The 13,945-nt window shown below is 39.1% G+C and overlaps 1 protein-coding gene and 1 pseudogene across 5 annotated transcripts in view; one reads left to right on the top strand and one right to left on the bottom strand.

Annotated features, from left to right (window-relative positions):
- The window catches only part of BBX (BBX high mobility group box domain containing), a 282,646-nt gene that overhangs the window by 123,236 nt on the left and 145,465 nt on the right, over positions 1 to 13,945 (bottom strand). The window lies entirely within an intron of this gene.
- LOC107181228 lies at positions 5,068 to 5,561 on the top strand (annotated as a pseudogene).

The raw sequence follows: 13,945 nt of genomic DNA, 5'->3' as shown, positions 1-13,945 counted from the left end.
GGGTGGAGAGGAGTATGCAGTGGCTTTAACTACTTCTTTCATAAACATAACAGGATCTGAGCAACTACCACTAGCTAGCTTTGGGGATTCTGTAACTCTAGTACCTGTTTGGAATGCTCCCTAAACATCCTGCAGTCAGAAGTCACTGGCCTAGTACCAAACACCAAGATGAAATTCTTCAGAATGCATTAAAAAAGGGGGGAAAAGCATTATCAGTTATTCGTATATTAAAATTGGACTCTACTCTACTCTCTAAAACAAAGAGAAGCAAACCAGAGGGTTCTTATGGCTATTTCTAGATATTGGAATTCTATGAAATATAAATTTGTGTTCACTAATGAAACTGCACAATGTCAGAGCTGAAAGGGACTTAGAAATCAGAGTGCAACCCCATCAATTTAAAGATCTACAAAACTAAGTCCACAAGAGCTTAAGTTTAAAACTAAAATGTTCTTACTCTCTGAGTTGGTATAAAGTTTGGGTCCCTTTTGAGCAAATAATTATTGGTGTTGTTTCATTACTTTTTTTTTTGTACTAAATTACAAACATCTGATTGCTTTGAAGTTGTATTATTAAGACAAATGGGTAAACTGCACTTTTTAAAATTCAAAATTGCCACATTTATTTACAATAAGATAACAGAATGACCTCTTGGTTTCTTTCTTCTCCTCCACTTTCAGCCTCTGAAATGAACTAGATTAATATAGGAAAAGCTTCTAAAAGGCAATTTTATTCTATTATCCTAATGAGAGAAGTCACTGAAGAATGGAGAAGGCAAAAGATGATCTATTTTGAGGGCAATTTACAATTCTCCAGGTTCCTTACTATTTTAAAGAATACAATATCTCAAGGGAAAAAAAAATACATACCAACAAGAGGCCTTATGGCCACAAAATGTAGGAGAGCAAAATCATGCATTGAGAGTTTCAACTGAAAATCAGTAAAGATAAAAATCAGAAAAGTTGAATGAAGGATTCTGTGGTTATTGGAACTTTTGCCCAAACACAACATTAGTCAGAGTGCTCAAGGACACCGAGAATTCCTGTAAGGCATTACTTGGAGCAGACAGTGGGCAATCAGAAGGGTGGAAATCAGGGTCCATTACTCAGGCATGGTAGCCTGTATTATCCTCTTACAGATGCAGCATTGGCAGGAGTTGATGAAGAAAAATGAAGGCTGAGGAAGAGAGGGTATGGTGTGTCTTTTACATGTAATTTTCAGCAAACTCAGATGAGTTTCAACCCTGGATGGGTTTTCCCCCCTTTCCTTCCTTGCTTCCATTTTATTCAGAAAAATCATCTTGCTTAGGCTGTTCGTGTGACGCTGCAACTAGCCTAATGTTGCCGCAAACTGCGGCCCTCGACATCCCTTTCAGCAAATACCAGATTAAATACCCTCCAGTTACGCGGTTCAAGGTAGCTTCATGCTGATTCCAAGAACAAGAACCTGTCAAGCTGACAAATCAGTGTCTATTTTGTCATATATTGTCTCCCGTTAGAAGGCTTTCTTATTTCTTAAAACTTGCTTCTCCATTCTGGCAGCCTCCTGTCAGTCTACCGAAGGTCCTGGCTCCGAAAGCTTATAAATTCTTATTTTCCACTCTCCAGTTTCTCTATAGATTATACTGCTGACCTCTTCTACTGATCTGACAGGAAGTTATCTGAAAGCCATTTGTAGTGACCCTACCACAGAATTAGGACTGCATTTCTACAAGAGCCAACTGTACTTTCTAAAATAGCTAATTCAGTTGCCTGTGTTTTAAAACAACTCATAAAAAAGGATTGTCATTACTACAGAGCTGCTTTTTTTTTTTCCTTTGTCCACAGACAGAAAAAAAGATGAAAGGCAGGAAGTGGCCTAACTATCAACAAGCAGTTCTCCTTTGAAGACAGATAACAAAATTCTGCAGTTAAAAGTATATTTGTACTTGCAAAGTTACTCTTCTTGAACAAATTCCAAATACAGTATCTGTCTTTGATCTCAGAAAAGCATTTTTCTCACTGTTCACAGCAGACATTAATAGTTCAGTTAGGCACCCCACTCCCAACTATGGGGAAAAATGTTCCCTAAAATTCAATCATGAATTATTAGCTTTATTTGTCAGCCTAGAAGTAGCTGCTTAGGCTCTGCCACCGCTGCTGCCGGCTATGACGAGGTAAGAACTTCTCAGCCACAGCACCCATCTGACCCCCTGGCAGAGCCTCTCAATTCCGACTGTGTGATGTCACACAGTCCTGGAGAGTCATTCAGCAGCTCCTGAAACAGGAACTGTTCTATTATCTCACTGAAAGTATACTGCAACTGTAAGAGATATTTTTGAGGACCTTAAACCTAAACAGAGTTGAAGTTTCATATTTTAAAATAGAGATCTACTCTTGACTTTTCACCATTTCCTATTACAACAAAAATCTAATAATAATACGTAGCTCTGATAATGAAACAAGCCTATTTTTAAGACAGTAAAAATATCCCTAGTGTCTACTATGTTCCATTTTAAACAAATAGGGAAGATGAACAGCAAGCATTATATCGTTTATTCAAAAAATATTTTCCTTAATTTCCACAGCTATTGCTTGTGGGTCTTTTAATACAAAAAGAAAACAAGAAACACGGACATGACAAAATTATGGGGGAACCTCTGGTCTTCAATAACGAACAGTCCTTAAAGCTCAATACGTAAAGACTAACAGTAGCATCTAACTGAATCCTAAGGAAGATTTGTAATCCTAGGTGAAAAGCCCCCTTTACGGTATTAGAATTTTCCTGGGCAATAAGGAAAAGAAAATCCTCCATGGAAAAGAACTATGCTTTTAAAGTTAACACATGTATGTGTGTGCACACACATGCACATACCCAGACTCTCTTAAAGTTCAGAGCTGACAGACTGATAGGTATTAGAAAACTGGATCTGCACTTGGACAGTACAGTATTTCATGCTCTCGGAAAATACGGTTTTGTTTGAACATGTCCCCAAAAGCCAAATCTAACTTCTGAAACTGATCCATAGAGCCAGCACTTAGTATATTCTTGGCTGGTCGACTGCTAGCTTAGCTTCAAAAAGGAGCATGAACCACCTGGGCATGTGAACACGTGGACACTCACAGCATCTGCAGTGATGTCCTAGGAAGCAGAAGGAAAGAATGATAACCCAAAGTGTCACGCTGTCAGCATCAGGCAAATGTTGGCATAAATAAATCCTTATAAATACTCTGAAGATTTTCCACTCTAACAAAAGAGCTATTTTCTTTTCCCTGAAAGAGGAAACCTTATCAAATGACAGTGATTTTACAGACATATAGGGAACACATAAAGAAGTATACATTCATAAAATGTACAACTCCACAGGATACCAAACCCTGAATCACGCCATTTTTGTGAAATACATATGAAACACTACAATATGAAGGAAACTGGGTGCCTGGGAGGCTCGACAGGTTGACCGTCTGACTTCAGCTCAGGTCATGATCTCACTGTTCATGGGGATTCAAACCCCACGTCGGGCTTTGCACTGACAGCACAGAGCCTGCTTTGAATTTTCTGTCTCTGCCCTCCTGACTCATTCTCGCTCTCTCTCTCTCAAAAATAAACATTAAAAAAAATTTTTTTAATAGGAAGGAAACACGAACAAGAAAGGACATAGGGAATTAAGATCATAAAATCAATGAGTGAAAAAACATTTTCCTTAAATACACCCAGAGTAGGATTTATACTCCACAATTCTAATTTAGAAGAAAACAAAACTGGGAAACTGTATCCATGCCTAGAAAAAATATTGGAATAATAAGGAGCAAAATGTTCACAATGGATATGAAGCTGTATATGCATTGAGGGGGATTTTTATTTTGACATTGTGTTTTTCAGTGTTTTTGACATGTTAATTTTATAAACAAAAAAGAAAGCCAGTATGAGTTATTTTAAAATCAAATATGTTAAGTGTAATTTAATAGAGAACAAAGTGGCAGGCTTCTGAGGTACCCAATCAATACACTGCAGTGGAAAGCCATTTTCTCTTTCTAATCCTGTCTGTGACCATGTGACATTTTTTCACACTTGCTCAAAATTAACTGCTTCACTACATAATAACTGCAACTATAGCAAATGGGCCTTTTTGGTCTGTAATTCAATTACTGTAGAAGGTTTTATAGTTTGAGTATTAAGAAGTGAAGCATATACTTGACTACATACACAGAAACAAAGCAGACTCTCCACATATCATATCCGAATTAAAAGTGAATCTACAAATTCTATTCCCTGTTTATACCAGTTATCCTTACTCATTAGTCAATGTTCTGGGTCTAGTGAGACAGTAGAAACATTGCTCTGTCTCATTTGCAGGTAACTTATGTGATTTCCATATTGTGATGAAAGGCTAAAAGTTGATTTGCTAGCGTGCATTCCTTGGCCCCCATAGTATTTTATTCATATAGCTACTATGACATTTTCACCTTGGATTTAAATTTTTATGTTTGCAGGTTTGTCTTTCACACTTGATTCACATGTTTACTACTAAGAATGCATTCAGTAAGTGATAAATACATGAATGAACTGTTCTAGAAATAACTAACCTTGGAGACAAATATCTGAGAAATCACAGGGAATAATCTGTAATCTATCAAGAATGCAAAACACTGAAAGAAAACCAGTAAGTGTTCCTTCCTTAAGAAAGACTGCTAACACCTGAAATCATTTCCTTCCTTCAACTCTATTCCAATCCACCCGTGTTCCTAACATCTTCATGAATTTATTCAACATCTGCCTTAAAAAAAAAAAAACCCTCAGGATGCCTGGGTGGCCCATTCGGTTGAGCGTCTGACTTCGGCTCAGGTCATGGTCTCGCAGTGTGTGATTTGGAGCCCTGCATCAGGCTCTGTGCTGACAGCTCGGGGCCTGGAGCCTGCTTTTGGATTCTGTGTCTCCCTCTCCCTCTTGCCCTCTCTTACTTGTGCTATGTCTCTGTCTGTCTCTCAAGAAAAAACTAAAAGAAAGAAAGAAAGAAAGAAAGAAAGAAAGAAAGAAAGAAAGAAAGAAAGAAAGAAAGAAAGAAAAACTCATAGCCCTTTCACGAAGATGGCACCAAAGGCAAAGAAGAAAGCCCCTGCCCCTCCCAAAGCCGAAGCCAAAGCAAAGGCTTTGAAGGCCAAGAAAGTAGTGCTGAAAGGCGTCCACAATCATAAAAAAAAAAAAAGATCTGCACGTCACCCACATTCCGACGGCCCCAAACACTGTGTCTCTGAAGGCAGTCCAAATATCCTCAAAAGAGCATCCCCAGGAGAAACAAGCTTGACCAATATGCCATCATCAAGCTCCCCCTGACTACCAAGTCAGCCATGAAGAAAATACAAGACAACAACACACTTGTGTTCATTGTGGATGTCAAAGCCAACAAGCACTAGATCAAACAGGCTGTGAAGAAGCTCTAAGATATTGACATGGCCAAGGTCAACACTCTCATCAGGCCCAATGGAGAAAAGAAAGCATATGTTCAACTGGCTCCCAACTATGATGCTTTGGATGTTGCCAACAAAATTGGGATCATCTAAACTGAGTCCAGCTGGCTAAATCTAAACATATATATTTTTTTTTCACCATAAAAAAAAATAAAACAAAATAAAAATAAACCAAATGTGTGTGTGTGTGTGTGTGTGTGTGTACCTATTATCTATCTAAAACCTCATTTTTCCTCCCTAACTACTAATTATCTTTTGGATTTCATGACACTGTACTGTTGCAAAGAATGATGAAGTCTATCATTTTATTTTGTCTTTTTATTACATTACCATTAGCTGCTGAGAACATGCTTTAGGTGTAGCTTCTTCTATGATCTAGACTGCCGTTTATGGCCACCAGGTGTTAGACTCTGGAAATTTATATCTATAGCCCCCCTGTTGCTAGTTTTACACTGTGACTAAGGAAATAAAATTTACCCTCACTTAAGCAACTGAGTAAAACTACCCATAAGACGATTTGCCTTAACAAAACAGTGAGTGCAGAGATCTCCAGAATTTCTACAGAAATGCAGTACCACCTTTCTTATTCTTTATGCATGGGGCATGCATCCTCAGAGCCCAAAGAGCAGAGACTTCCAGTTACTAATCTTGTTCTGTTTAACTTGCAGGAATATCCTATACTCTAAATCAGCATTTCTTAGTGAGGAAGTTTTTGAGACTCCAGGTGAGACCATTCTTTACTAGGCAAGACTGTTTCACTCATTGCTGAGTCAACATACATCTCAAGTTCCTACCCCTTCCTGTCACCCAACCCTCAAACCCAGGGGGTAGCATCCCCCAATCTGAGATAAATGATGTCTCACAAATTCCATACACTCCCTGGGAGGTGGTATGACTCCCTAGTTAAGAATCAGTTCTCTAAATAAGCCCAATATATTTTAAAAAAATCACATAGGGGCACCTGGGTGGCTCAGCTGGTGAAGCATCCAACTCTTGATTTCAGCTCAGGTCACAGATCATGTGTGTGTGTGACTGCGCACAGCCTGCTTGGGATTCTCTGTCTCTCTCTCTCTCTGCCCCTCCCTACCATCTCTCTCTCTCTCTCCCTCTCTCAAAATGAATGAATGAATGAATGAATGAATTTTTAAAAATCACATTTAAAGGTAATTTAAACTCCCAGAAAAACCAGCTCCATAGGGTTTATCCCTCAATGACTACATTAACCAACACCACCATCACCCCAACGCAAACCTCCCATTCCCAGGAATGTGAAAGGCTTGCCTACACTGTATTCATAAGGTATTCTTGACTAGCCTGAATATTTTTTCTCTTTTTTTTATTTGAGAGAGAGCATGAGGGAGGGACAGAAGGAGAGAGAGAGAGAGAGAGAGAGAGAGAGAGAGAGAGAGAGGGAGAGAATATCTTAAGCAGGTTCCATATTCAGTGCAGAGTCCAATGTGGAGCTCGATCCCACAAGACCTGAGCTGAAATCAAGAGTCAGACGCTCAACCGACTGAGCCACCCAGGTGCCCCCAACTGAATACTTTCTGTGACCTCTGGTCATTTATAACCCTAATGTCATAAAACTTCTATTCCTGTTAATATTCGATGTCTTGTTTGCGTTGATTACCTATGAGCTATCTAAATCAGTTTGCCTTATTAAAACTGGTTTCTAGGGGCACCTGGGTGGCTCAGCTGGTCAAGCATCCAACTCTTGATTTTGGCTCAGGTCGTGATCTCATGGTTGGTGACACCGAGCCCTGTGTTGGGCTCTGCACTGACACTGACAGCACAGAGCCTGCTTGGGATTCTCTCTCCCCCATGCTCCCTGCCCCTCCCCCACTCATGCCTGCACACACTCTCTCTCTCAAAATACTTAAAAAAAATAGGTTTCTAAAACCTTATTTATTTGTAATACCATCATGCTTCCACTACTTAGTTACTTTAAAAAAGTACTACAATAAGGGAGGAATCATGTATAGATACACACTCCAAAACTAAGTATGAAATAGTTTTGCAAGTTTAGGTCCTTCTGGTCAGCCAAGCAAAGCAGAGCTGACAGGCACCTATAAAACATGAGGTGCAAATCTAAAACTTCCAGAAGAGCAACAAAGATCCAACTTGTTCAATTAATGAAAGATTATCTGGAACTGTAAATCTGTACTTTTTTAAATTAGATATAAGAGCTGAATAATCACTTAGCGAGGAAGCTGAGCCATGAGTGCGTCCCTTATTTACCTGTGCAGCATGTTCTGTAGGACCCACCGACACCTGAAGGGGCCTTTAAAAAACTGGAATAGCAAGTTCTAGGAATTCAATAGAATCACAAATGTCTCCTGTAAATATTACACAAATCATCGTTTTAGTGGTTTCTGAAAGAAAACCCAGCCTCCTCCTGGCAGGTGCAACATGTCCTAAAGCTGTCATCATTTGGCTCTGTCACCAGTCAAGCCAATCAACATTCTCATTTTAACTGGAAACCACTTCACCCTTGCTTTTTGTGTGTCTCCTGCCTCTTGTACTCCTCATCTTCTTTTTAGAAAGCCTAGGCTTCTGAAAAATTTGGGAAGAGATACTCTTTGAGATGGTAAATAAGTCCATTCAGAGATAGATCTAGTTAAACAGGGAAGTCAGATGTGCTCATTTATGCCACCCTTCAACTGTGCACTGTAAACAACTTTTCCAGACCTTTCTACAATCCAAACTGCCCACGTGGCCAGTGAGCAAGGTTTGGCCTCTTCGGTCCTCCATCATCAAAAATTGGGACTCACTTGTCAATGTCTGACTGCCTTCTGGCCACAGCCATACTTATGGGCTCAGCCAGATGCACCTGGAATCCTGAACTATGTTCTGGTACATACTTGTTCCTTCCAGCCCTCCTTGACCCCTGGGATTTGGGCTTGACTTTCTCACTGGAACTTTTCATTGCTACCAGACTTTCTCCTTTAAAATGCCCATTCCACACTTAGGTGGCTCAGTCGGTTGAGCATCCGACTTCAACTCAGGTCAGGATGTCATAGTTTGTGGGTTCTAGCCTCGCGTTGGGCTCTGTGCTGACAGCTCAGAGCCAGGAGCCTGTTTCAGATTCTGTGTCTCCCTCCCTCTCTGCCCCTCCCCTGCTCTCTCTCTCTCTCTCAAAACTAAACATAACAAAATAATAAAAAATAAAAAAATAAAATGCTCATTCCAGCTCCGACAGGCTGTCATAGACTGGGCTGTTCCATGAGACAATGGGATCAAGTCACAATAAATTAACACTCATTCTTTAAAAAATGGTTTTGGGAAAGAGTAATTTTTTTTTTAATTTAATTTTTATTTATTGTTGAGAGACAGAGCGTGAGCTGGGGAGGGGCAGAGAGAGAGGGAGACACAGAATCCGGAGCAGGCTCCAGGCTCTGAGCTGTAAGCACAGAGCCTGAAGTGGGGCTGAAACTCACCAACTATGACATCATGACCTGAGCCGAAGTCAGACCCTCAACTGACTGAGCCATCGAGGTGCCCCAGGAAAGAGTAGTTTTTAATGGCTGATTCTTCATGGAGGAATTTTAAGCATGTGACATCAAGATAAGGGCTTTTATAGATTTCCCTCATGACAAGTTCAGAGGAAAGAGAAAGCATGGACTGTACTGACATCTTGTTTTTGTTTGTTCATTTATTAACCTGTTTGGTTTAGTTTTTCCATTTCATAAAGACACAATCCAAAAGCAAGTAATCAAGAAGTCTGTTGCTCCTGGGATCTTTTCAATGCTGCTGGCCACACATCAGGTACTTCTTTTTTTTTTTTTTTTAATAATTTATTTTGAGATAAAGTGAGTGCATGAGTGGGGAAGTTGCAGAGAGAAAGGAGAGAGAGAATCTTAAGCAGCCTCTGTGCTGTCAGCACAGAGCCCAATGGGGGGCTCAATTTCAAGAACCATGAGATCATGACCTGAGCTGAGATCAGGAGTCTGACTCTTAACTAACTGAGTCACCCAGGCCCCACATATTAGGTACTTCTTAAAGAGGCTACACTGTATTCATCTGCATATGCCCAGTGGCATTACTGTGCCTGCCACATATTAGGTACTTAATAAATGTTCATGAAATAAATCCATCCGGAGCGAGGGAGCCATGGACCTTCCACTTTCAGAGAAGCCTGCTCTGAATCAAACTCCAGAAAACTCCTGGAGCCTAAATTCCAAGTAAGATCAAATTATTACCATGGTCTGTAAGTTCCATACAAATTAAAAAACTATGTATCTCTTGAGTCATCCTTACAAAATAAGACATCTGCTGTGTAGCAAGACTATAATCTATATAAACTTTAAAAAACTTGCAGGAGTGCATTCAGTAAGAAATTCTGGTAATACTGATTTTACAGGAACCATATAAATCTATAGTCATTATTTTTTTTTTTTACCTTAAAAATAAATTCAGCTTTGAAAGAAATCCCGTACTACCCTGCTAAACTCTACTTTGTCTGTATCTAGTGCTTTGTGTGGTTTGGTATAAAGGTTAACAATGTGGACTCTCTTTTTTTTCCTGGATTAATAAACCTGGATCAACAGATTATTAACTGTTTGCCCTGGGGCAAAAAAGTAACCTAACTTTTCTGTGCCTTGGCATCTCATCTATTAGAAAGGAATAGTAGCAGTGTCTACGACATGGTGAGGATTATATATACAGAAACTGCTTAGAGTACTGCCTTGCATATAAAAACTGTATATGCACCTTGAAGGTTTGCTGTTATTATCGCAATGATTAATCACAGAATATAAAGTTCATTTATGCCACTTAAAAAAAATTTTTTAACATTTATTTATTTTTGAGAGACAGAGCAGTAGTGGGGGAAGGGCAGAGAGAGAGGGAGGGAGACACAGAATCGGAAGCAGGCTCCAGGCTGTCAGCACAGAGCCCAACCCCAGGCTTGAACCCACGAACTGTGAAATCATTACCTGAGCTGAAGTCAGATACTTAACTGACTGAGCCGCCCAGGTGCCCCTCATCTATGCCACTTTAATCCAGTGCTCTCGTTAGTAAATATTACAAGTAAAGGAGTATCTCTGCATTCCAAATTTCTATTGGTAGAATGAATGGGGAAAAGCCTAAATATAAACAGTGAGAGAACAGTTTAAAAGACACAATTTAAGTGACTAAGAATTCTGTGTAAATACTTTTATTGGCATTGAAAAGATGTTTAGGTAAAAAAAAAAATGGGGGACAGGTTAAATGGGACATAAAAAAAGAATTTCTTTTTTTATGAAAAGACAGTATAAATATGTGCTAATATATGCACAGCCATAAAATAAAAAACCTGGAAGAATGAACGTTAAATTATTCACAACATTAATTCTATATGACAAGATTATGGATGAGTTATTCTTGTTTTTGAAAATTTTATATTGTAATTCTAACTTAAAATACAAATCATTCAAAAACCAAAAAAAATAAGAAAACATTGGGGTATGCTGTAGGCTTTCATAAACAATAAGCTTTTTATTTTATTTTTTAGAGAGAGCAGGGGGAGAGGGCAAAGAGAGAAAGAGAAAGAGAGAAAGAATCTCAAGCAGGTTCCACACTGTCAGAGCAGAGCCTGACATGGGGCTTGATCCCACAAACCATGAGATCATGACCTGAGCTGAGATCAAGAGTCAGATGCTTAACCAATTGAGTCACCCAGGCACCGCAACAAAAAGCTTTTCAAAATGTTAATTGGCTAAACACAGATTAACCAAATCATTCACATACTTATATGCACTATGAAGAATAAGATTTTTTTTAATTTTTTAAATGTTTTTATTTATTTATTTATTTTTGACAGAGAGAGAGAGAGAGAGAGAGAGAGAGAGAGAGAGACAGAGCATAAGCAGGAGAGGGGCAGAGAGAGAGGGAGACACAGAATCCGAAGCAGGCTCCAAGCTCTGAGCTGTCAGCACAGAGCCTGATGTGGGGCTCGAACTCAAGGACTGTGAGATCATGACCTGAGCTAAAGTTGGACGCTTAACCAACTGAGCCACCCAGGCGCCCCATGAAGAATAAGATTATTAACATGTTAATAATTAACTATTTGGAAAATAAACTCAAATGCTAAAAATGCTCCACAGGATGAAGTCAGTGATGCTTAGAACCTTAAAAGGAACTTTAGAACCATACAAAATATATAATCTCTATCAATGTGTGACACCTAGCAGAAAACATGTGCTATTTTCTAATTGATGGCTAACGAAGACCACTTTCTTTCTATACTTGCCATATTAATTTTATATGATTAGGAAAGCAGGCTTCTCAGTGATGCTGATATAGGTTACAAGGTATGTTGTGTTTGGGAACATGTCAGGGATGCTGTAGATATGTTCTGTACAATAAATGAGAGATACAACAAAATGCCAGATTAAAAACTTTTCACTTGAAGATTTTAAGATTTATATGAGTCCAAGATAGTCACCAACAACCATCTTTCTTTCAGAGAAAGATCTACTCCTTTTCAATTATACTCTCTAGCCAAGAATGCTGGAGGGCTGATTCTAAACATAATTATAAAGTGCCATCTAGTGGATGTTTTCATAAGGTTTCTCTGCTTACACTTCAATGTTATGGAATAGTCGTTAGAAAAACTACTCTAGGTGGATAAAAGGCACAAACTTCCAGTTAAAAAATAAAGTCCTGGAATGTAATACACAGACTGGTGGCTATAGTTAATACTAATGTATTGTATATCTGTAAAAAGTTACTAAGAGTAGATCTTAAGAGTCTCATCACACACACAAAAAACTTCTGTGTGGTGATGGAAGGTAACTATGCTAAGTGTGGGGACCATTTCCCAGTATTTACAAATATCACATCCTGAAACCAATGTAATTAGTCAATCATATGTGAATAAAATTAAGTAGATAAATAGCAAATCTGTATGAGGAAATAGCTATCCTTTACAGCATTTCCTTACCATTTCTGATCTGAGCTGTTGGACATCAGTTCATTTTTAAAAGACCACACCCGTTTGGTGTTGGGAAAACTGGACAGCTACATGTTAAAGAATGAAACCAGGCTACTTGCTTACACTCTACATGAAAATAAACTCAAAATGGATTAAAGACCTAAATCTAAGACTCAAAACCGTAAAACTCCAGAAAGAGTTTTATGGCTGTACTCTCATGCAAGGAAAACAGAAGCAAAAACAATTGGGACTGCATCAAAATAAAAAAAAATCTGCCAAAATATATCTGATAAGTGCTTAGTATTCAAAATACATAAAGAACTCATCCAACTAAACATAGAAAAAAAAAGCACATCAATCCAATTAAAAAATAGGCATTTTTCCAAAAAAGACACACAGACGGCCAACAGACACATGAAAAGATGCTCGATGTCACTAATCCTCAGGGAAATGCAAGTCAAAACCACAGTGAGATATCACCTCATACCAGTCAGAATGGCTAGTATCAAAAAGACAAGAGGGGCACCTGCTAGCTCAGTGGGTTAGGCATCTGACTCTTGATCTCGGCTCAGATCTTGATCATGTGGTTTGTGAGATGGAGCCCCATGTCGAGCTCTGTGCTAACAGCACAGAGCCTGCTTGGGATTCATTCTCTCTCTCTCTCTCTCTCTCTCTCTCTCTCTCTCTCTCTCTCTCCCTCCCTCCCTCCCCCCCCCCCACTTGTGCTTTTTCTCTCTCTCTCAAAATAAACTTAAAAAAAAAGACAAGAAATAATAATTGCGGTGAAGATGTAGAAAAAAGGGAACCCCTGTGCACTATTGGTGGGAATGTAAATTGGAACAGCCACTGTAGTAAACAGTTTGGAGTTTCCTCAAAAAGTTAAAAATAGAACTACCATATAATCCAGTAACTCCACTTCTGGGTATTTGCCTGAAGAAAACAAAAACACTCATTTGAAAAGATACGCATATGCACCCCATGTTTTTTGCAGTATGATTTATAATAAGAAAGATATGGAAGCAACACAAATGTCCAGTGACAGATAAATAGATAAAAAAGTTATGGTACACACACACGCGTGCGCGAAGATCACTCAGCCATTAAAAAGGAAATTTTGCCATCTCTGACAGCCTGGATAGACCTAGAGGGTTTTATGCTAAGTAATAAAGTCAGACAAAGAAACACAAATACTATATGACTTTACCTATATGTGGAATCTAAAAAACAAAGTGAACAAACAAAACAGAAACAGACTCATTAATATGAGAACAAACTGGTGGGTATCTGAGGGGAGAGGAGTAAAATAGGTGACGGGGATTAAGAGGTACAAACTTCCAGGGGGATCTGGGTGTCTCAGTTGGTTAAATGTCCCAACTCTTGATTTCGGCTCAGGTCACGATCTCACAATTTGTGGGGTAGAGCATGTCAGGCTCTGTGCTGACAGCAGGGAGCCTGTTTGGGATTCTCTCCCTCTTCCCCTCCTCTGTTCCTGCTTGCTTGTTCGTTCTCTCTCTCTCTCTCTCTCTCTCTCTCTCTCTCTCTCTCTCTCTCAAAATAAACAAACATTTTTTTAAAAAGAGGTACA

Source organism: Panthera tigris, chromosome C2, assembly GCF_018350195.1.
Source record: "Panthera tigris isolate Pti1 chromosome C2, P.tigris_Pti1_mat1.1, whole genome shotgun sequence".
In the NCBI taxonomy this organism is placed as follows: Eukaryota; Metazoa; Chordata; class Mammalia; order Carnivora; family Felidae; genus Panthera; species Panthera tigris.
This window is presented reverse-complemented; position numbering and strand designations above follow the sequence as displayed.